Below are 23,348 nucleotides of genomic sequence, written 5' to 3'. Positions count from 1 at the left end.
CAATAATAATAGGTAAAATAAGAATATAATGATTCACGATTAAATATAAGAAACACGTTTCAAAAAGATAAAAGCTAACTGAATTATATACTCTCTACGGGTGAGGTTCGAACTCGCTACCTTTCCGTTTGCAAAGTAGCGCCCTGACCACTCAGCTATCTGTGAGAGGAGCGTTTGTGAAAAATAATGTAACAAGTAGAAGTCGCTGCAAAGGTAATGTAATTAAACTTCAATAAATGATTGCTGTATGACACAAGTTGTAACTTTCCTCCAAAATTTCGTAATTGTATTTTAATGAATAATCTTTCACAGTCAACTGCTTTGTTTTAGAAGTTGTTATATTGCTAAAGTTAGATTTTGGTGTATTTAATATTGGAATATTCATAGAGCTTTTTATTACACATGATATAGCCAATATTTATAATAATTAAGGAGAATTTTGTAAGGTAGAAACTTTGATTTCGTAGAAACTGTAATATTAATATTGTAATATTCATAGAGCTTTTTATTACACATGATATAGCCAATATTTATAATAATTAAGGAGAATTTTGTAAGGTAGAAACTTTGATTTCGTAAAAACTGTAATATTAATATTGTAATATTCATAGAGCTTTTTATTACACATGATATAGCCAATATTTATAATAATTAAGGAGAATTTTGTAAGGTAGAAACTTTGATTTCGTAGAAACTGTAATTTATTTAGGTTTCTATTACTTACGGTGTTATAAATAGGTGAAGCATATGGATATACTGGTCGGATCATTGCTTTATAAATATACAGTTTTCCCCTTTAATGAGAATTTTAAATTTATACCAATGTATACGGTTTGAGAAATCTGAAGATGGCGTGAACAGTGCTGATTATTTTATTGCTGTATACAGTTATGATATTTCTAAGCAAAACTCATCTCTGTGTGGTTCTGACGCCATATTGAAACGGGTAAGCAAGAAGGTTTTCTGATTATGACACGTGATAAGAACTCCGTCGGCTATTGGCTATACGCGCGCGTCGCGGGCAAAAAAGCTGAACAGCAGCGAACTCAGTTTTACGTCTTCTGCGTCACGCGAATTTACGCTGGCGTCAAAAACGTTGCGTCAACTATGTCGGCAGCATACTCGTGTGGACAGGCCTTGAGTTCGCTCTTGTTCAGCTTTTTCGCCCGCGAATAGCCAATAGCCGACCGAGTTCTTATCACGTGTCATAATCAGAAAACCTTCTTGCTTACCCGTTTCAATATGGCGTCAGAACCACACAGAGATGAGTTTTTGCTTAGAAATATCATAACTGTATACAGCAATAAAATAATCAGCATTGTTCACGCCATCTTCAGATTTCTCAAACCGTATATAGTGGTATAAATTTCAAATTCTCATTTAAGGAGAAAATTGTATATTTATAAAGCAATGATCCGATCAGAATATCCATGTGCTTCACCTATTTATAACACCGTGAACCTAAATAAATTACAGTTTCTAGGAAATTAAAATTTCTGCCTTAACAAAATTCTCCTTAATTATTATAAATATTGGCTATATCATGTCTAAAAAAAGCTCTATAAATATCCCAATATTAAATACACCAAAAACTAACTTCAGCAATATAACAACTTCTAAAATAAAGCAGTTGACTGTGAAAGAGTATTCAATAAAATACAATTACGAAATTTTGGAGGAAAGTTACAACTTGTGTCATACAGCAATCATTTATTGAAGTTTAATTAAATTGCCTTTGCAGTGACCTCTATTTGTTATATTATTTTTCACATGCACTGCTATCACAGATAGCTGAGTTGTCAGCTCGCTGCTTTGCAAATGGAAAGGTGTCGAGCTTTAACTTCCCTCGTAAACAGTATATAATTCAGTTAGCTTTTCTCATTTTGAAAAGTGTTTCTAAATATTTAATCATGAATCATTATATTCTTATTTTACCTATTATTATTGTTTGCATTTTTTTATTTTATTCATTATTATTATTGTTTTGAATTTAGTTTAAAAATGTGCATTGCAAATAGAAACCCTTATGTAATAATATATCTGCATCTCGTTATCATATATCATCTATAAATTCTCTCTTTATTTTTACTCTATTGCATATCTTATCATGCACATAATTTCTCATAAACTGTCCAAAGTTTGAACCTCATTCTGAATTCAAAAATAAATAAAAAGGAAAACAAATTGGTTTTATTATATGGTGGATGGTGTATATAAAGAGAGTTAAGTAATTTAATTCTCTTTATATACTGTATTCCAAACCAATTTTATAAGTCCTAATTTTCATACAATATAGAATCTGCAAGTCTGTCAAACTGGTCGATACTTATCCTAAAGTAATTAAAAAACAAATAATATACAAAAAAAAAAAGTCAGTACCTGCTTAGGTTCACAAAGAAAAATAACAAAATACAATAAATAATAAATAAAAATACAAACAGAATTTTTTTAATTAAAAATTTTAAAAAATAAATTTGTGAAAAAGCTGTATTAACATCAAGTGTCATCCACTACAAGTTTGAAAAATTGTATTTGAACTTGATGAAAAAAAAGTATTTTTTAACGACTGAAAATTTGAACAAGATATACGGAGAGTGTGAGCTAATAGTAGGAATTTAATAATTCCGGATATTCATTTCGCAAACGAGGCAGTAAAGGAAAAAAATATTTTTGAACAGGTCGCTCTAAATAAATATTTCGGAACCATTCTCGTCATTCTTTTGCGGTTTTGCCTCTGCTTAATAATTGCACTTAATAGTAAAGTTTCAGCTATCAAAAAATCATCTGATTCGGAAAACTTACCGCAAAACATACAGAAGCACAACGAAGTAATAAGATACAGCTCTATTGACGCTATATTACCGCGTCACGTGATTTTTGCGCAAAATAATTCTAGTTAAACGCACTCTTTCGCAAGCATGCTCGTTTGGACTCGTTACGCTGGTAACGTAAAAGCCTTCGTCAGCTACATTTCGAGCGTACTCGTGTGGACGGGCTTTCAGTTTTACGTCTTCTGCGTAATGCTAATTTACGCTGGCGTCAAAAAAGTTGCGTCAACTACGTCGCGAGCGTACCCGCGTGGATGGGCCTTAAGAGCCAAGCCAGATAGAAAGCGAACAATGGAAGGCAAGACGGTGAATCTAATAGCTGATGTAATCTGCTGTGAGGGTAGAATTTGAAGTGAAAATTCAAACTTCAAAAATCATTTGTTGAACGATATATCTTTCATGAGTTTTGCCAATTTCATGTTAAGGTAGTTTGAAAAATAATTGTATTGGTTAAACGCACTCTTCCCAAGCGTACTCGTTTGGACGCTTTTTCGCTGGTAACGCAAAAGCGCGTTCGTCAGGTACGTTTCGAGCGTAGTCGTGTGGATGGGCCTTTAAAGCACTGAATTTGTAAGAGAGATTTACAGATTCATTCTTTGCTTAGAGCCTTTGTGATGATGCATGGTCACGTCCCTCTTCTCACCTTTGATCTTTCCGCCACTTATCCAGACTACTCTACGTCATCGGCCTATGGCAAAATTGTTAGTGAGCCGGATACGTCGAGCTACCCGCGATATCCCGGAGATACCTACACTGACTAGACTGACTCCAATGGAAGTGTGCGAAATAACAGATAAAGAATATGAGTAAAATCACAATGTTTGCTGACAGAGAGTGAATACTAATTCAGAAGTCAAACAACAAAAATCAGCGTTATATTTTCAAAATTTTTACAGGACTAGTTTCGATGATTTTACCGAACCACCATCCTCAGCTGCGGAAGCGCAAATGAATTATTGTGTCTTAATTAGAGAGTGAATAGTTAAGAGCAGGATGCTTCGAAATGTGCCATTCTCTGCTGAGCCGGATGCCTTCCTGCATTTATTTCAGAAGAAATAAAGGATTCTAAATAATCCAATCGCTTGATAAATGTAAATAATCAATTGCCGCTAATTCTGTCCCGTTGCGAAGAACTGAAATTAATTGCTCTGTTATTGAGGATGGTGCAATAAAGTGGAAATAAGCTGACGTATTGATTCCGCAACATTTTATTCTTGCTGTCCTAATGTTAAGTTTTTAAAAAACACATCAATATTTTTGCTATATTTATCAATTTTTTGTACAAATACTCACATACAAATAAGCGATTAAATAATGAATTGTTAAACAAATGAGTCCTGCAATTGTATGTAATGATAAATGAAATAAACATGCGAAAAGGATGAAACGCCTGTCAAATATTTAGATCAGATTCTATTAAATGACTAAAAGAGGAATTAAAATGAAATTTAGCGAGTATTATTAATTTTACTTATCGTCATTAAATTACCGGACCACATATGTGAAGCTAAAAAGTGCATTGATTTTTTTAAAATACTTAAAGTTCTTGAGCAGTAACAATTTCGAGACATAATTTAAAGATTTTTTGTAACCTAGAACGATAACAGTCTAAAAAATAGTTATTTGTCAAACCGCGGGAAAGGTAAATTAAGTACTTAACATTAATTTTATTGCACATAGTTGGTTAACTGATAGCAATAAAATACAACTATCGATTTAAGGCGATAAATGTGTTCGATAGGAATTTTAAAAGAGAGAGTGGTTCCGGGAAATTAAATGAGGATTTATAAGTACGTGAACCTGCTTTTAATAACGCTTAAAATTTAATAAATGAAAATAAAGTTTTGAAGCTGATGTCTGTTTTATGGTAGAAGGCAATTGCATGAATTTTATTCTAATTTTTTTTTTTTTTACTATATTTTACTTAAGCATACAAATCATTACTAGTATTAAAACGTGACTATAAACGCGTTTATTCCGCCAGCAGTTTCCGTTTATGTTTTAAACTGGTTTATTTTAGGATCTGTATCTTGAATAAATTTTGCGCAAATACTTCGCTTTAATTTTCGGTTTCTTATATTACTGTATAACTATTATATAACATAATTATATTTGTTATTATTTACACCATATCACTTTATTTTTTACTTATTTATTACATATAATTAAGGGTCAATAAATACATACTTATTTGCATGTTAAGAAAATTGAAATATTCACGACGGGTGTCATTCTGTGCGAAATCCAAAATAAAAGCTTCAAATTCATTAAATTACCTTTTTTTTTTTCCCATCCTAATATGGATACAAGCAAATAACTTTAAAATAAATACGTACAATTTAAGTACCTTATCCGTGGACACAACGAATGCAGAATACCGATCGAATCACAGCTCCCTTGCAGTAAACTGCGTATTAAGAGATATCAAGCTGTTCCCCGTGAGTTTATTGCTCGCACGTTTATATGATAAGATCACGTTTATATTCAGATCTTTTGCAATTTCATATAGACTTAATATTATTTTATATGACAAGACCTTTATATGACCTATTTTATATCATCTAATTATTAAAAATCGGATGTAACGAACTTTAAATATCTTCGCCTGAAAAGTTCTTGGATTTTCAAACATTTTTCTAGAATTTCTGCAGCATTCAACTGGAAAATTAGTAACCTATAAATTCAGCCTGCGTAGTGTATTAGAACAACGAAAGACACCTTCAGGTTATCTTTCTTTTATTTTCGATTGCCCTTCACGTTTCTTTGTGTTCCAAACAGAATGCTACACGAGGCAGGTGCAGTACTCGGTTCTTGGAAAACCAGTGCACACAATGAACATACATTGGGAGAATGTATTGTGCTATGCACTGAACGGAAAAAGCGCTGATGGAGATAAAGGTTTTGAATGGATTCTTTGATTCCATTTAAGTTCACTGATTAAGCTATCAGACTGCACTCTATTGAAGGTGAAAGATTATTCGTAATTTTAACGGCGTATTTTGATCAAAATATGTAATTGGACGGACGGGCTAAATCATGACTTTTATGCTAAGTAAGCTTTTGTAAAAATTATTAGTGTAAGCGATAAATGAGAAACAACAAAAATAAGTATAAGTAATCACTCATAACACCTGTAATTAATTAATGCATTTTGGTTTTAAATTACTATTACTGTTAACGTTTCTTGGGAGATGTGGCAATGCAAATCACTCTTTCTGAGTAACTCATCAATCCGTTTTCACACTATTTTTAGCTAGGATCTATTTTTTTCTGATCAGATAGGATAAAGCAAGCCAGAGTTGCGATCTCTTGAAGTTCGCTATAGCAGGGTTCGACTATACACACAAAGTTACATTACTTAGCTTTTGAATACGAATCAATTATTTAAGTACGCCCGCTAAATGTAAATTTAAACCAAGTGACTTCAAGATCATTCCAAATTATCAAGTAAAATCTGATACATACTGTGTTTTTGGTGGCGGTATGGTTTAAAAATAAAAAATAAACACACGTTGTTTGACACACTAAGCTTGCAATACGTTCCTTCGAACAGTTTAAGATAAAGTGCTTGAAAAACTGAATTTTTTAAATAAAAACCATAAACACACCGAAAAAAATTTTGACTTAAGGAATTGTGACACTTTTAGTAATTTAAAAAATAGTACTTAAGAAGTTAAGGATATGCAACACAAAATCTTATATTTAAAATGACCTATTCAAAATTTCAAAACCATATAATTAAAAAAATATACCATAAAGCCATGTCACCTAAACCCATCATCATGTGGAGGCTGATGAACCTATTGACTAAAGGAAAAAATCTTAATGATTTTGGGCATAGCAGTAAAAATCCTTTCCTTATTTCAATATAATGAATATTGAATCTTGTAGGAAGAATAAAGCTAATTTTTCAGAATAAACAAAATACCTTTATTTAAATTTTAAAACAGAACCAAAAAAAATAAATACTGCAGTTCTAAACTATCAAAATTTTAAACTCTTAATTACTGCAGTTAAAACTCTTACAACTATTCAAAAATTAAAAACATTCCTCTCTCTAAACAAAAAAATATATAAAAATCTTTCGAATCCTCTTCTTGTTGCCACACCGTAAAATGCAAGTTCTTGTCCTATTATTTATATTTCACGTTCTCTTTAAGTCACGATCTTCACAAGTCATGATCTTTACAACTCACGATCTTTACAAGTCCCCCCACAAGAAGCACATTCGTCACCGTAGAGACAATGTTGCTCAGAGTTCATTGAGAGAGAAAGAGTTAACAGCTAACCTTGACAAAGCATCAGCATTCCCATGTGAACTCCCTTTGCGGTATGTCACAGTCATGCTATACCGTTGTAACGCTAAGGCCCAACGAGACAGTTTAGCACCATGAGGGGCGCTTTGGGTCAAGTAGGTGAGGGGATTGTGATCAGACACAATCTGCACTTTAGCACCGAAAATCCATGTGTCAAATTTTTTCAAGGCTGCGATGACACATACTGCTTCTCGTTCGAAGGTTGACCATCGTTGTTGACAGGGCGTTAGTTTCTTGCTGAAAAATGCTATGGGCATTTCTTTTGTAAATGGTTTATCTTCATTATCATTCTTACCTATGGTAGGCAATCCTAGTAGCTGTTGTTCCTTATCATCTTTCTTCTCTTCTATCTTTCCAATGGCTTTGTCGAGTAGCTCATACCATTTATCAATTGTTTCAGCTTTATCAATTTCTTCAAATATGGGATTTCTGTGCTTGCTGAAAGTCCTATAAACTAAAAAAAATCTCAGCAATTTTTTCTACTGCTTTTTCTAATAATTCTTCATCAACATGATGTAGATCGTCTACCTCGGACTCGGGCTCTTCTATTAATTCAGCAATTCCTTCCGTTTCTTTCTCGTCTTCCAGTTCTTCGCTGTCATCCGAATAACTTTCTGTTCAATCTTCCATGTTTTCACCCTTAAACTTGAAAGGTTTCTGTGGTTTTCAGTTTCATTGTGGATGACATTTTCCTTTTCAGTTTCAACTTTTGTTCTATAATCCAGACTTTCTTTTTCATCTCCCAGTTCAACAGTATCTATGCTGCCCTTATTGTACTTTTTGTTTCTGTTATCATCCAGAATTTCTTTTTCAGTAAATTGTAATAGTTCACTGTTATCTCCAAGTTTATTTTCAGTTTTAAGATCTGCAGCTTCTGTGTGATTTACATTTTCATTTTCAGTTACTAAGTCAGCTTTCACACTTTCCTTATGGATTATTAAGTCATTCTTTTTATCATCTACTTTTTCCTTCTCGTTTCCAATTTCAGCAATATATTCTTTCTCTTCTATGTTTTCATAATCAAGATTTACTTGTGTTTTATTGTCATCTGCAATTATTTCTTTTTCAGCTGCAGTTTCAGCATCATCAGTATTTTCTGTTTTGGTTACTGGCTTCACTTTAGTTTCACTTTCATTGACAGTTTGTTTTTCAACTGGGATTTCAGTCTCACCCATAAATTCGTTTTTACTTTCAGGTGGAATAATTTCTACATCTGTTATTTTGCTGTCAATTAACTTTTCCTCTTTGAGTTCATCTTCTGTTTCTACCCTCTTAGTTTCTTCAGTTATAATTTCTTCCTTCTGTGCTTCCTGTTCAACAATTTTATCTTCTATAATTTCTGTTTTCTCTATTTCTGTAAAGGGCAGTTCTTTACAACTTTCACAGAATTTTTTAACATCTTGCTTAATAGTAGGCCAAAAGAATGAGTACTTGATTCGTTGAATTGTCTTTTTCTCACCGAGGTGGCCGGCAAGAGGGATTTCGTGTGCCATTCTTAGGACTTCCCTTCTTTTTTCTAAAGGTAACACAACTTGCTTAATGTTTTCACCACAGATATATTCGGAATGAAGTAATATGCCATCATCGAAAGTATATGAATTTTGATTTTTATTTGCCCATTCAGAGCATTTTTTCAGAGTTTCGTCTTGTTCTTGATGTGTCTTGAATTCTAGTCTTACTCTATTCGTTGTTTTCCGAGACTCTATGTTTTCTTGGGAAAGCTGATTAACAACAGCCAAATTTGTAGTAATGTCTTCAACTGGTGAGGGTTTATCATCTGTCTCTTTGTACTCTAAGGGGGATGCATCCCAATGACGATCACAGTTCCACAGTTCGATATTTCCACAGAGTGTTTCATAAGCTGAAGAACTCAATAGCAAGTCGGTGACTAGCTTTTTTGAAACAGCACACGTAATGGACACTCTACCGTGAAAATCATCGTCAATTTTCATCTGGAAAATCTTTAGTGGAGTAATTTCGTTTTCACCAAAAGCAGAAGATATCTCTATTTTACTTTCTCCTTCGCAAGGTATGTTGTCAACCAATTTCTCACGGACTACTGAAATTTGTGCTCCCGTGTCTACGATTCCATTTAGAATAATATCTCCACATTTAACTTTGACCAGTTTTAATTCATCTATGTTTCTAGATACGTCTACTGATTTTGAGACAGGAATAGAGATCTTGGCAGTTAGCACTTCTGGTTTTTCTTTTTCTGCTAGGGGTGCTTGTGTTTGTATTAAGTTGTTTTGTGCTGTTGCAGAAGCACTTCTTGGTATCCGATTTTTGGTACATAACTTAGATGTATGACCTTCTTTTCCACAATTATAGCAAGTTAATTTGAAATTAGTCTTTTGTGGTTCGTCACTCTTACGGGATGGGTACACTCTTGGCGTGTTTTCAGCGTACAGCGATTTATTTCTGAAAGCTCTTTCTGGAAGTGGAGAACGAGGTTGCCATTTTTTATTAGTTCTGTCTGCTGATGGATTACCACCATTCTGTTTTGAGATATTACGAACACTGTCATATTCGTCAAGTTTATCAGCTAATTTGGTTGGAGAAACGAATTTCGCCCAGTCGTCCAGAAGATGGTCTCTTACTTCATAGGGTACTCTTTTCTTAATTTGGTCAGTAATAATCAAGTCTTTTAACGCGGCAAAATTTGTGATTTCAAGACCATTGATCCATTCTTCAAAATAACTTGTAATTTCGTAGCAAAAATCTCTCCATGATTTTTCAGCGCTCTTTTGGTGCATCACAAATTTTTTTCTAAAGCTTTCAGGATTTAATTTAAATCTCTTCAATAAAATGGCCTTAATGTACTCATAATCTTCAAAATTTTCTTCAGATTCCCTACCAATTAATTGAATGATTTCAGATGGCATTAAAGTCAATAAACATGAAACCCAATCTTTAGGATTAATCTTTGTCCTTTTAGCTTGTCTTTCAAATAAGGATAAATAAATCACAATATCATCGTGTCTTAAATTGAATTTGGGAATAAGCTTAATTAAATCAAAATTATGATGTCCATTTTCATTTGTTGGTGGAGTTTGTGTTAGTCGAACACGAGATTCAATTTCGAGTTTCCTCAATTCAAACTCCATTTGCTCTCTTTTCTGCTGTGCTTCTAATTCTTCTTTCTCCTTTCTTCGCTGTTCCTCTTCTTTTCTTTTCCTCTCTTCAATAATCGTTAAAAACACTTCTTTAGCAAATGCTTCATCATATGTATCACTTTGAATTATTTCATTTTTTATCGCCACGATTTTCATACTTGGATCTACTTGAATTTCTAATTCAGCAGCTAAAGCCAGCAAATCCTCTTTTTTCCCACGTCCCATAAAAGCCATGTCTCGATTTTATTCAGCCAATAGACTCTTAGTTTTATGAAAAGCTATTTTTTTTTCTTTTCTTTTTCTATTTAAATATAATTCACAATGAATTTAATTTTATTCGACACGAAAATCAATCAGTAGAATCAATACTTAATGTGTTGTTCACCTACTCTGGCGAGTCAAACGAAATTACATTTGAACACTGGCGTATTCATTACTTTGAAAATTACATTTGAACACTGGCGTATTCATTACTTTGAAAATTACATTTGAACACTGGCGTATTCATTACTTTGAAAATTACATTTGAACACTGGCGTATTCATTACTTTGAAAATTACATTTGAACACTGGCGTATTCATTACTTTGAAAATTACATTTGAACACTGGCGTATTCATTACTTTGAAAATTACATTTGAACACTGGCGTATTCATTACTTTGACAAGTAAATAAACTAAGATTCCATGACGGAAACAATAATTAACTTTTCATAATCTTAATTAACTATTTTACGTTTCCAAGGTAAATTGAGCTCTCACCTGAGTTATTTTGGTTCGTAATTATATGCGGGGAAACTCCGATCCTGTCGACTGCGCCAGTAAAAATCCTTTCCTTATTTCAATATAATGAATATTGAATCTTGTAGGAAGAATAAAGCTAATTTTTCAGAATAAACAAAATACCTTTATTTAAATTTTAAAACAGAACCAAAAAAAATAAATACTGCAGTTCTAAACTATCAAAATTTTAAACTCTTAATTACTGCAGTTAAAACTCTTACAACTATTCAAAAATTAAAAACATTCCTCTCTCTAAACAAAAAAATATATAAAAATCTTTCGAATCCTCTTCTTGTTGCCACACCGTAAAATGCAAGTTCTTGTCCTATTATTTATATTTCACGTTCTCTTTAAGTCACGATCTTCACAAGTCATGATCTTTACAACTCACGATCTTTACAATAGCTTTACGTTTATTTTTTGGCATTTGAAATTTACGCTTAAATCCTTAGTAAATAACATTTTATTTTCAAAGTCCTGCGAGATTTTAATTAAGTTTCATTTGCTATTAACTTTACGTCGATTTTTTATAGTAGGCTTCTTTTCGTCACGTACGTGCTCATCGAGAGGTCTGAATTTTTTATGGTGAATGGCATATTTTAAAATGGAAAAAAATTATAACCGCAATGATTCGGAATAGAAATTTGTCTGATGCTCTTATTGTCAAGAGAACGCGTCCAGGTATAAAAATTAATTGCGATCATTAGAAGTATTTAATTAAATAATCAGAAAATGTTAATTGGTGTCATTTTAAAGTGGACTGCGACAAGCATTTCAATCAAATAGCAGAATATTTTAATTCACAAAGAGGCAAAACCTGTTAATTGAAACCGTAAACACCTCAAATATTTCTTTCGAGTTTTTTAAAGTTATATTCCTGGACATAAGCCGCATAATTATTCAAAGGACTGTTTGCCCAGAAGGAATATTAGTCTCGAAACGTTATTGTGCCTGTTCGCTATAAAAGGTACATTGCTTTGTTAAATTGTTGCCACCAAATATTATCATCCTGTAGTATATTTAAAGCAACTTAAACAATGAAGAATCTGCATGAATATACGTACATGTTTCTCGCATTGTGAAAAAACGACGGTACCTAGAGACATCAAATTTTTAAAAACGTAAATCTTCGTCCGAAAATGTGCACCTGGAAGCCCAAATTTTAAATTTCGAATTTGTTTTATTATGTATTTAAAATTTCGTAAAACTTTATAGAATTTTTGACTAATAAACTCAACGATTTCAAAGCTTGCAATGATGACACTGTACGGAAAAACAGTTGTGGTCCCACACTTTACATTTTTGATCCATTTTGTTTCAATACAGTCGTCTGCTCTGCTATTTTTGCAGAGATTAAATTTGTTTACAACAGTCTCTTTGTATCTTGAGATGTGGATAATGGCCATTTCATAAACAATTGTTTTCGGTTTATTGGGAAAGGAAATTTACTTTCAGTTCAGCAATTGTAATTTGAATTTCCAATCCATTAATTAATAGTAATAAAAGTTTGTTTAAATTTTTGGGAAAGGAGCTTTTTCTTTTACACAGCTTTTATAAAACCAGTTTTTTGATTCAGTTCTTCGTAGAAAAGGTAGTTTTCTCGAGAAAAGAATTCTTTCTTTAACAGTGCTCTCATAAATCAGGTTTCTGATCCACTCGGTAATCTTAACTTTCTTCAGCCTCCTCTGGGAAGGAGCGTTATCCGGAATAATATTCTTATAATCTGAGTCTTCGATCCCTCTTGTCTTAGGAATTGCACTCCGGCTCATAAATTGGGTTTTCAACCCATGCGAAATTATGGATCTGCTTTCGGTTTCTGAAGAAATGGATTTTATGCACATTAGCTCCGTCATAAATCTGCTCTCCAGTACGTTCTAGTTCAGAAATAATCCTTTGCCTTGAGATTCTTGGTAAACGAACTTTACGTGAAGCAATGTGTTTACATTCTATCGCCTCCTCGTAAATTGGGTTTCTGATCCATTTCATTGGATAATCAGGCATCCGGCTGGGATTTCTGGTAAAAAGAAATTTATCTGCCATATTTTTCTCATAAATATGCTCAATTATCTCTTCCGTTTCAGAAAAAGACCTTTGTGTCGTGTTTCTTAAAGAAAGAATTTTATTTTCAATGGCGCTTTCGTAAACTGGGTTTCTTACCCATTTCATCCGAGAAACAGGTGTCCACTCCGGATTTCTTGAGAAACGATATTTTCCTGCAGTAACGTTTTCATCAATCGGGTCCTTCATCCACTCCGCTTCATAAACACTCGTTTGTTTCTGGTTTTTTGACAAAATGCTTCTACTTCTACAGGTATTCACGTTGTTTTCTTTTCTTATTATTTGAGAAACAGTGCTTTGGTTTGCTTTTCCAGGGGAAGTAATTTCACTGCAAATTTGTTCTTGTATGCATTCTCTGCTAGGAACAGATTTTCTGGAAGATTTTTTGAAGAAAAGAATCTGATCTAGAATGGTACTCACACGAAACCGGTTTTTGTTCTTTTCCATGTCAGGAACTGTGTGTTGGATTTATTAGGAGAATTTTAGTTGCAAAATAAAATTGTCGTCGGTCAGTTCCTTACCAAAAGGCGACTTCTATATTTAGTTTTTCAAGTTAGGAAGAGTCGTTTACAATGATGATCAAGTCAACTGCGTTCACCGGCATTTTCAACACAGCCAAAAATACTTATGTAGCTGTTATAATCCTTCATCCTAATAAGAATAGAAATTTATGTTAAAAGAGCAGTAATATTTATATCATTTGTGTACACAATAATAACATTTTTGATTACGTTAGTTGAATCTACCGTGCTTAAACATATAGGAAACCAAAATCATCAGAAACGAATTTTTACATATCAAGAGACTTTTGTTCGAACATTAAAAATGTATTTTGGTTCAGAAACAACATATCTCAGTTACATTTGAAATAATTTAATAAAATTTTGTACTTGGTAAAACCTTTAAACGATTGTTTTTGTTTTGCTTGCTAAAACAACATTGCCATGACAAGAAGACCGTTTGTGACAAAAGACGAAAGATTATGAATCACGACATTTATTATAATCACGAATATGGCATTCGTCGATTGGTAGCAGGAAAAAGTGGTGTTTTTTTTTTCTTTTCAAATTGAAAGGATTTTAAAAAATTATATTTTATGATCCTCCTGTTTATCACTTTATTTATGTTTTTAGTTCATGTTGTAGTCTTTGGGTTTGCTTATGTAGTTTAGTTATTAACTTAAAAGTAAACCATTCTTATACTTTTACATTTTTAATTGCATCTTTGCGCAAATTTCATTAAAGTATTCGACACGCGTGTTTGAAATTTTTCGATCATTATTTTAGTTGCTAAGCAAGTATGTAAGAGAAAATTATAGTACTAAAGAAATTAAAATTAAAAAAATCTGATGTGTACACCACATGACTTCCTTGTATTGGAATATTAAATTATACACATTTTTTCTTGCATTTCATTTAAAATTATTGGATTGAATTAAATCGACTTCGCCGACAGCGCATAAACCACAATGGAATAAATACATTCTTTAAAATTCACTCTAGTATTTGTTTACCATAGCGACACTCTGGCGCTAGATTCACTTAATAGTATTAATAATTATATAACAGTTAACTTATATAATAATTTTATAACGGAAGCTAAGTTAACTGTTATTTAATCCAATGATTATATAACAGTTAACTTATATATTTCGTTCATGTTATAACTCATAATGCACAAAATTTATATCATTTAAAGAATAAAATTATTTAATCGTTGCCACATGTTCTTTTCAAATACTAAAATAAAGCTAGAATGATGTATAAAAGAAATTAAGCAAACGAAACAAAAAAAGAAACAGTTTTTCACAGACGATTGAGTATTTCTCATTTAATTAATTCAGTTCTCACTTCGCAAGAAGGCAAAAATACATAAAAACTCAAAATATCTATATTAAAAATTACGAAGTAAATCTGAAACGCTTATTTCGTCGAAAAAATTCCAGAAAGGATTAAGCATGATTTAAATAATAAATGAAGGCGTTATCTTTGTTGTTGCGAAGCTAAGTTTCTCTCGATTGGCAACAAATTCACTAGTCCCCTGTTTCAAATGTAAACATCAATGGCCGCCATTAAAAAAGGCTTAGCGGCAATTAAACAACTTTAAAATTGCTGATAATTCTAAAAAAATTGCACACAGATTTACTAAAGGCATAAAATCCTTAACCGGAAGATAAAAACAACATAATTCAATCATTTTTAAAACAAAAAGCGTACAATTTACCAACATATAAGAGTACAGAAACTGAGATCACTGAGCCGGGTAACAGAGTGGATATATATATATAAATATATTTATATACGTTCGGTGCGGCCGATTGCAACCAAAATACGAGGTGCACATCTACATGTTATAGCAGTCCTATATACAAAATTTCAACGTTCTGAGGCTACTCGTTTTTGAGTTATGCGAGATACGTACGTACATACGTTCGTACAGACGCCACGAAAAATTCTGTTCAGAATTAATTTTAAAGCAGTTTCATAATTTTTTTGAAGGAAAAGAGTATTTTATTCTGTCCTTACGTACAGATTTCACGCAAAAACATTGTTAAATTGCATTCGATTGCGGTCAAAATGGATATTTTCGTTGAAATATGCTGCCTGAAACTTTTCGCGATTACAATACTTCCTTTTTACTTCGCACAAGGAAGTAGAAATGTAGTATTGCATTGTTGCAGCATCTACAAACCCGCAAAATTTCAAGACAATCATTTCATCGCAAAGTCATCAAAATTTTGCCCAAACGATGCAGAAACAAACTAAATAAAACAGCATATATTTATATGAGTGCTAAATCTGACTGAGAAGGAGTGAAATTCAACTGAGGAATACGTTTATTTTTTTTTCAATTTATTTTAAGTTACTTTTCTTCGTTTATTACTATTCTTTCAATTATTACTAAGCTGACGAATGACGAATGCCAGCCGAAGACCAGTTCAGGAAGGAGCTAATTTAAACAAAATTTAGAAAATTGTTAATTTCATATTTTTTATCATTCTTGAGGTAAGGTTTCATAACCTATGGGAATTTCAAAACTTATTCTTTAACGGATATTGAAATTTAAATGCGTTAAAAAGGAATATAATATGATTTTCGAAATAAAATTAAGAAAAGTATCTTTCAAAAGGAAGTGATGTGAAAATGTGTATAAAACGTTAAAATTGCGAAGAAATTCCACCGCAAAAAATGAACTAAAATTATACTGTTTTACACCTCAGGATATACAGATTGAAGAAACAAAATGATAAAAAAATATCCTTTTTTATAACAAAAGTAACGAAACAGAATATAAAAATAGCAGTGGACTAATAATCAGCCTAATTATTTCGTAAAAAAATCTTTTCAACAAAGAGAGATAAGTAAATAAACCCACGTAATGACTGTTAGAGAAATACATATGTCAGAGAAAGCAACATGGTGATAAAATAATGATTCGATATATTTCGCACGCCATTTCCTTGTCATGTCAAGTTATAAATATTCCAAAAAATACCTAATTAAATATTTTATGCACTTTCTTTTAAAAGAGCTTTAAGAATTGATTTTATATTCTGCGGAAATTTTAGATTTTTATAACAGCTACAATTTTCAATTGTGGAATTTTATCGCAATAAAATGAATCTAAAAAATCTAGCGATATTTGAAATACCGATAAAATTTGAAAATTATGTTAAACATTCAGTGAAATCTTCATTTAAAATTATTTTTCCAAATCTGTCCGATGATGCATATTGTAAAATTTGGAGATTCTTTTAATGATACGAAAAAATATAAAAAGATACGAAAAATGGATAAAAAGTCGTTTTTGATATGAAATGGAAAAAATCTAAATCCAGTTTCGAAAAGCATAGCTTCGGAGTGCACACCTTCATCTTCCGACCCATATAGGGTCTGAATTTCGTATATTTGTGTCTATCCGTCTTTGTTCTATGCGAGGAAATCACATGATCAAAGATTCTTCACATTAGCTTACTATTACATTACCAAAACTGAAAAATTATATAAAGATTTTCGTGAGTTCAGGAGAGAAAAAGAGACAATAGAGATGAGGAACTGTTTTTATTACTTTTCAATAGCTTAGGTATTTTTTTAATCCGTAAAAGACACAAGAAATTTCAATCAAATAATAACGTTTTGCCGGTAACAATACACTTTCGAGTAGGAGGTAAAAATATTTTGTTTCGGGTAGTGGCAATACATTCCTTTCAAATAGCAGAAGTTACCAAAAAGTTTGAAATATAAACAACATTCGCTGTGCCGGATCGCAAAACATAGTTTTTTAATCACCGAGTTTGCTAATCAAAATTTCGTTATTTTCTGAGCAAACGTGTTTTATCTAAAAGAAAAAAAAAAATCCAGAATCAATATCTGTGCTTCCATGAGAATTCATATCGTCGTCAATTCTTCATCTTTTACTAATAGAGAATACATTTATTCATTTAATGCTATCATTTTGATGGTAATATTTAGAAAGTATCATTTTTCAAACTACCTAAACATGAAATTGGCAAAACTCATGAAAGATATATCGTTCCACAAATGAATTTTGAAGTTTGAATTTTCACTTCGAATTCTACCCTCACAGCAGATTACATCAGCTATTAGATTCACCGTCTTGCCTTCCATTGTTCGCTTTCTATCTGGCTTGGCTCTTTAAGGCCCATCCACACGAGTACGCTCGCGACGTAGTTGACGCAACTTTTTTGACGCCAACGTAAATTAGCATTACGCAGATGACGTTAAACTGATTAGAGCACAGAATTTGTAAGAGAGATTTACAGATTCATTCTTTGCTTAGAGCCTTTGTGATGATGCATAGTCACGTCCCTCTTTTCGCCTTTGACCTTTCCGCCACTTGTCCAGACTACTCTACGTCATCGGCCTATGGCAAAATTGTTACTGAGCCGGATACGTCGAGCTACCCGCGATATCTCGGCGATACCTGCACTGACCAGACTGACTCCAATGGAAGTGCACGAACTAACAGATAAAGAATATGATTAAAATCACAATGTTTGCTGACAGAGAGTGAATACTAATTCAGAAGTCAAACAACAAAAATCAGCGTTATATTTTCAAAATTTTCACAGGACTAGTTTCGATGATTTTACCGAACCACCATCCTCAGCTACGGAAGCGCAAATGAATTATTGTGTCTTAATTAGAGAGTGAATAGTTAAGAGCAGGGTGCTTCGAAATGTGCCATTCTCTGCAGGGCCGGATGCCTTCCTGCATTTATTTCAGAAGAAATAAAGGATTCTAAATAATCCAATCGCTTGATAAATGTAAATAATCAATTGCCGCTAATTCTGTCCCGTTGCGAAGAACTGAAATTAATTGCTCTGTTATTGAGGATGGTGCAATAAAGTGGAAATAAGCTGACGTATTGATTCCGCAACATTTTATTCTTGCTGTCCTAATGTTAAGTTTTTAAAAAACACATCAATATTTTTGCTATATTTATCAATTTTTTGTACAAATACTCACATACAAATAAGCGATTAAATAATGAATTGTTAAACAGATGAGTCCTGCAATTGTATGTAATGATAAATGAAATAAACATGCGAAAAGGATGAAACGCCTGTCAAATATTTAGATTAGATTCTATTAAATAACTAAAAGAGGAATTAAAATGAAATTTAGCGAGTATTATTAATTTTACTTATCGTCATTAAATTATCGGACCACATATATGAAGTTTAAACCTAAAAAGTGCATTCATTTCTTTAAAATCCTTAAAATTGTTGAGCAGTAACAATTTTGAGACATAATTTAAATATTTTTGTAACCTAGAACGGTAACATTCTAAAAAACAGTTATTTGTCAAACCACGAGAAAGATAAATTAAATACTTGGCATTAATTTTATTGCCCATAGTTGGTTAACTGATAGCGATAAAATACAACTATCGATTTAAGGCGATAAATGAGTTCGATAGGAATTTTAAAAGAGAGAGTGGTTCCGGGAAATTAAATGAGGATTTATAAGTACGTGAACCTGCTTTTAATAACGCTTAAAATTTAATAAATGAAAATAAAGTTTTGAAGCTGATGTCTGTTTTATGGTAGAAGGCAATTGCATGAATTTTATTCTAATTTTTTTTTTTTTTTTTTTTACTTAAGCATACAAATCATTACTAGTATTAAAACGTGACTATAAACGCGTTTATTCCGCCAGCAGTTTCCGTTTATGTTTTAAACTGGTTTATTTTAGGATCTGTATCTTGAATAAATTTTGCGCAAATACTTCGCTTTTATTTTCGGTTTCTTATATTACTGTATAACTATTATATAACATAATTATATTTGTTATTATTTACACCATATCACTTTATTTTTTACTTATTTATTACATATAATTAAGGGTCAATAAATACATACTTATTTGCATGTTAAGAAGCTTGAAATATTCACGACGGGTGTCATTCTGTGCGAAATCCAAAATAAAAGCTTCAAAATCATTAAATTACCTTTTTTTTTTCCCATCCTAATATGGATACAAGCAAATAACTTTAAAATAAATACGTACAATTTAAGTACCTTATCCGTGGACACAAGGAATGCAGAATACCGATCGAATCACAGCTCCCTTGCTGTAAACTGCGTATTAAGAGATATCAAGCTGTTCCCTGTGAATTTATTGCTCGCACGTTTATATTCAGATCTTTTGCAATTTCGTATAGACTTAATATTACTTTATATGACAAGACCTTTATATGACCTATTTTATATCACCTAATTATTAAAAATCGGATATAACGAACTTTAAATATCTTCGACTGAAAAGTTCTTGGATTTTCAAACATTTTTCTAGAATTTCTGCAGCATTCAACTGGAAAATTAGTAACCTATAAATTCAGCCTGCGTAGTGTATTAGAACCAAAGAATCTCCTTAGATATTCTTTGATTAGAACAACGAAAGACACCTTCAGGTCACCTTTCTTTTATTTTCGATTGCCCTTCACGTTTCTTTGTGTTCCAAACAGAATGCTACACGAGGCAGGTGCAGTACTCGGTTCTTGGAAAACCAGTGCACACAATAAACATACATTGAGAGAATGCATTGTGCTATGCACTGAGCGGAGGAAGTGCTGATGGAGAAATAGGTTTTGAATGGATTCTTTGATTCCATTTAAGTTCACTGATTAAGCTCTCAGACTGCCTTCTATTGAAGGCGAAAGATTATTCGTAATTTTAATTGCGGCGTAGTTTGATCAAAATATGTAATTGGACGGACGGGCTAAATCATGACTTTTATGCTAAGTAAGCTTTTGTAAAAATTATTAATGTAAGGCATAAATGAGAAACAACAAAAATAAGTTTGAGTAATCGCTCATAATAACACCTGTAATTAATTAATGCATTTTGGTTTTAAATTACTATTACTGTTAACGTTTCTTGGGAGATGTGGCAATGCAAATCACTCTTTCTGAGTAACTCATCAATCCATTTTCAAACTATTTTTAGCTAGGATCTATTTTTTTCTGATCAGATAGGATAAAGCGAGCCAGATTTGCGATCTCTTAAAAGTTCGCTATATCAGGGTTCGACTATATACACAAAGTTACATTACTTAGCTTTTGAATACGAATCAATTATTTAAATACGCCCGCTAAATGTAAATTTAAACGAAGTGACTTCAAGATCATTCCAAATCATCAAGTAAAATCCGATACATAATGTGTTTTTGGTGGGGGTATGGTTTAAAGATAAAAAATAAACACACGTTGTTTGACACACTAAGCTTGCAATACGTTCCTTCGAACAGTTTAAGATAAAGTGCTTGAAAAACTGAATTTTTTAAATAAAAACCATAAACACCGAAACAAATTTTGACTTAAGGAATTGTGACACTTTTAGTAATTTAAAAATTAGTACTTAAGAAGTTAAGGATATGCAACACAAAATCTTATATTTAAAATGACCTATTCAAAATTTCAAAACCATATAATTAAAAAAATATACCATAAAGCCATGTCACCTAAACCCATCATCATGTGGAGGCTGATGAACCTATTGACTAAAGGAAAAAATCTTAATGATTTTGGGCATAGCTTTACGTTTATTTTTTGGCATTTGAAATTTACGCTTAAATCCTTAGTAAATAACATTTTATTTTCAAAGTCCTGCGAGATTTTAATTAAGTTTCATTTGCTATTAACTTTACGTCGATTTTTTATAGTAGGCTTCTTTTCGTCACGTACGTGCTCATCGAGAGGTCTGAATTTTTTATGGTGAATGGCATATTTTAAAATGGAAAAAAATTATAACCGCAATGATTCGGAATAGAAATTTGTCTGATGCTCTTATTGTCAAGAGAACGCGTCCAGGTATAAAAATTAATTGCGATCATTAGAAGTATTTAATTAAATAATCAGAAAATGTTAATTGGTGTCATTTTAAAGTGGACTGCGACAAGCATTTCAATCAAATAGCAGAATATTTTAATTCACAAAGAGGCAAAACCTGTTAATTGAAACCGTAAACACCTCAAATATTTCTTTCGAGTTTTTTAAAGTTATATTCCTGGGCATAAGCCGCATAATTATTCAAAGGACTGTTTGCCCAGAAGGAATATTAGTCTCGAAACGTTATTGTGCCTGTTCGCTATAAAAGGTACATTGCTTTGTTAAATTGTTGCCACCAAATATTATCATCCTGTAGTATATTTAAAGCAACTTAAACAATGAAGAATCTGCATGAATATACGTACATGTTTCTCGCATTGTGAAAAAACGACGGTACCTAGAGACATCAAATTTTTAAAAACGTAAATCTTCGTCCGAAAATGTGCACCTGGAAGCCCAAATTTTAAATTTCGAATTTGTTTTATTATGTATTTAAAATTTCGTAAAACTTTATAGAATTTTTGACTAATAAACTCAACGATTTCAAAGCTTGCAATGATGACACTGTACGGAAAAACAGTTGTGGTCCCACACTTTACATTTTTGATCCATTTTGTTTCAATACAGTCGTCTGCTCTGCTATTTTTGCAGAGATTAAATTTGTTTACAACAGTCTCTTTGTATCTTGAGATGTGGATAATGGCCATTTCATAAACAATTGTTTTCGGTTTATTGGGAAAGGAAATTTACTTTCAGTTCAGCAATTGTAATTTGAATTTCCAATCCATTAATTAATAGTAATAAAAGTTTGTTTAAATTTTTGGGAAAGGAGCTTTTTCTTTTACACAGCTTTTATAAAACCAGTTTTTTGATTCAGTTCTTCGTAGAAAAGGTAGTTTTCTCGAGAAAAGAATTCTTTCTTTAACAGTGCTCTCATAAATCAGGTTTCTGATCCACTCGGTAATCTTAACTTTCTTCAGCCTCCTCTGGGAAGGAGCGTTATCCGGAATAATATTCTTATAATCTGAGTCTTCGATCCCTCTTGTCTTAGGAATTGCACTCCGGCTCATAAATTGGGTTTTCAACCCATGCGAAATTATGGATCTGCTTTCGGTTTCTGAAGAAATGGATTTTATGCACATTAGCTCCGTCATAAATCTGCTCTCCAGTACGTTCTAGTTCAGAAATAATCCTTTGCCTTGAGATTCTTGGTAAACGAACTTTACGTGAAGCAATGTGTTTACATTCTATCGCCTCCTCGTAAATTGGGTTTCTGATCCATTTCATTGGATAATCAGGCATCCGGCTGGGATTTCTGGTAAAAAGAAATTTATCTGCCATATTTTTCTCATAAATATGCTCAATTATCTCTTCCGTTTCAGAAAAAGACCTTTGTGTCGTGTTTCTTAAAGAAAGAATTTTATTTTCAATGGCGCTTTCGTAAACTGGGTTTCTTACCCATTTCATCCGAGAAACAGGTGTCCACTCCGGATTTCTTGAGAAACGATATTTTCCTGCAGTAACGTTTTCATCAATCGGGTCCTTCATTCACTCCGCTTCATAAACACTCGTTTGTTTCTGGTTTTTTGACAAAATGCTTCTACTTCTACAGGTATTCACGTTGTTTTCTTTTCTTATTATTTGAGAAACAGTGCTTTGGTTTGCTTTTCCAGGGGAAGTAATTTCACTGCAAATTTGTTCTTGTATGCATTCTCTGCTAGGAACAGATTTTCTGGAAGATTTTTTGAAGAAAAGAATCTGATCTAGAATGGTACTCACACGAAACCGGTTTTTGTTCTTTTCCATGTCAGGAACTGTGTGTTGGATTTATCAGGAGAGTTTTAGTTGCAAAATAAAATTGTCGTCGGTCAGTTCCTTACCAAAAGGCGACTTCTA

This window comes from Stegodyphus dumicola, chromosome 2 (genome assembly GCF_044657685.1).
Source record: "Stegodyphus dumicola isolate Sdum_Otavi_A_Nest chromosome 2, ASM4465768v1".
Lineage (NCBI taxonomy): Eukaryota > Metazoa > Arthropoda > Arachnida > Araneae > Eresidae > Stegodyphus > Stegodyphus dumicola.
Note: the sequence above shows the minus strand (reverse complement) of the source record.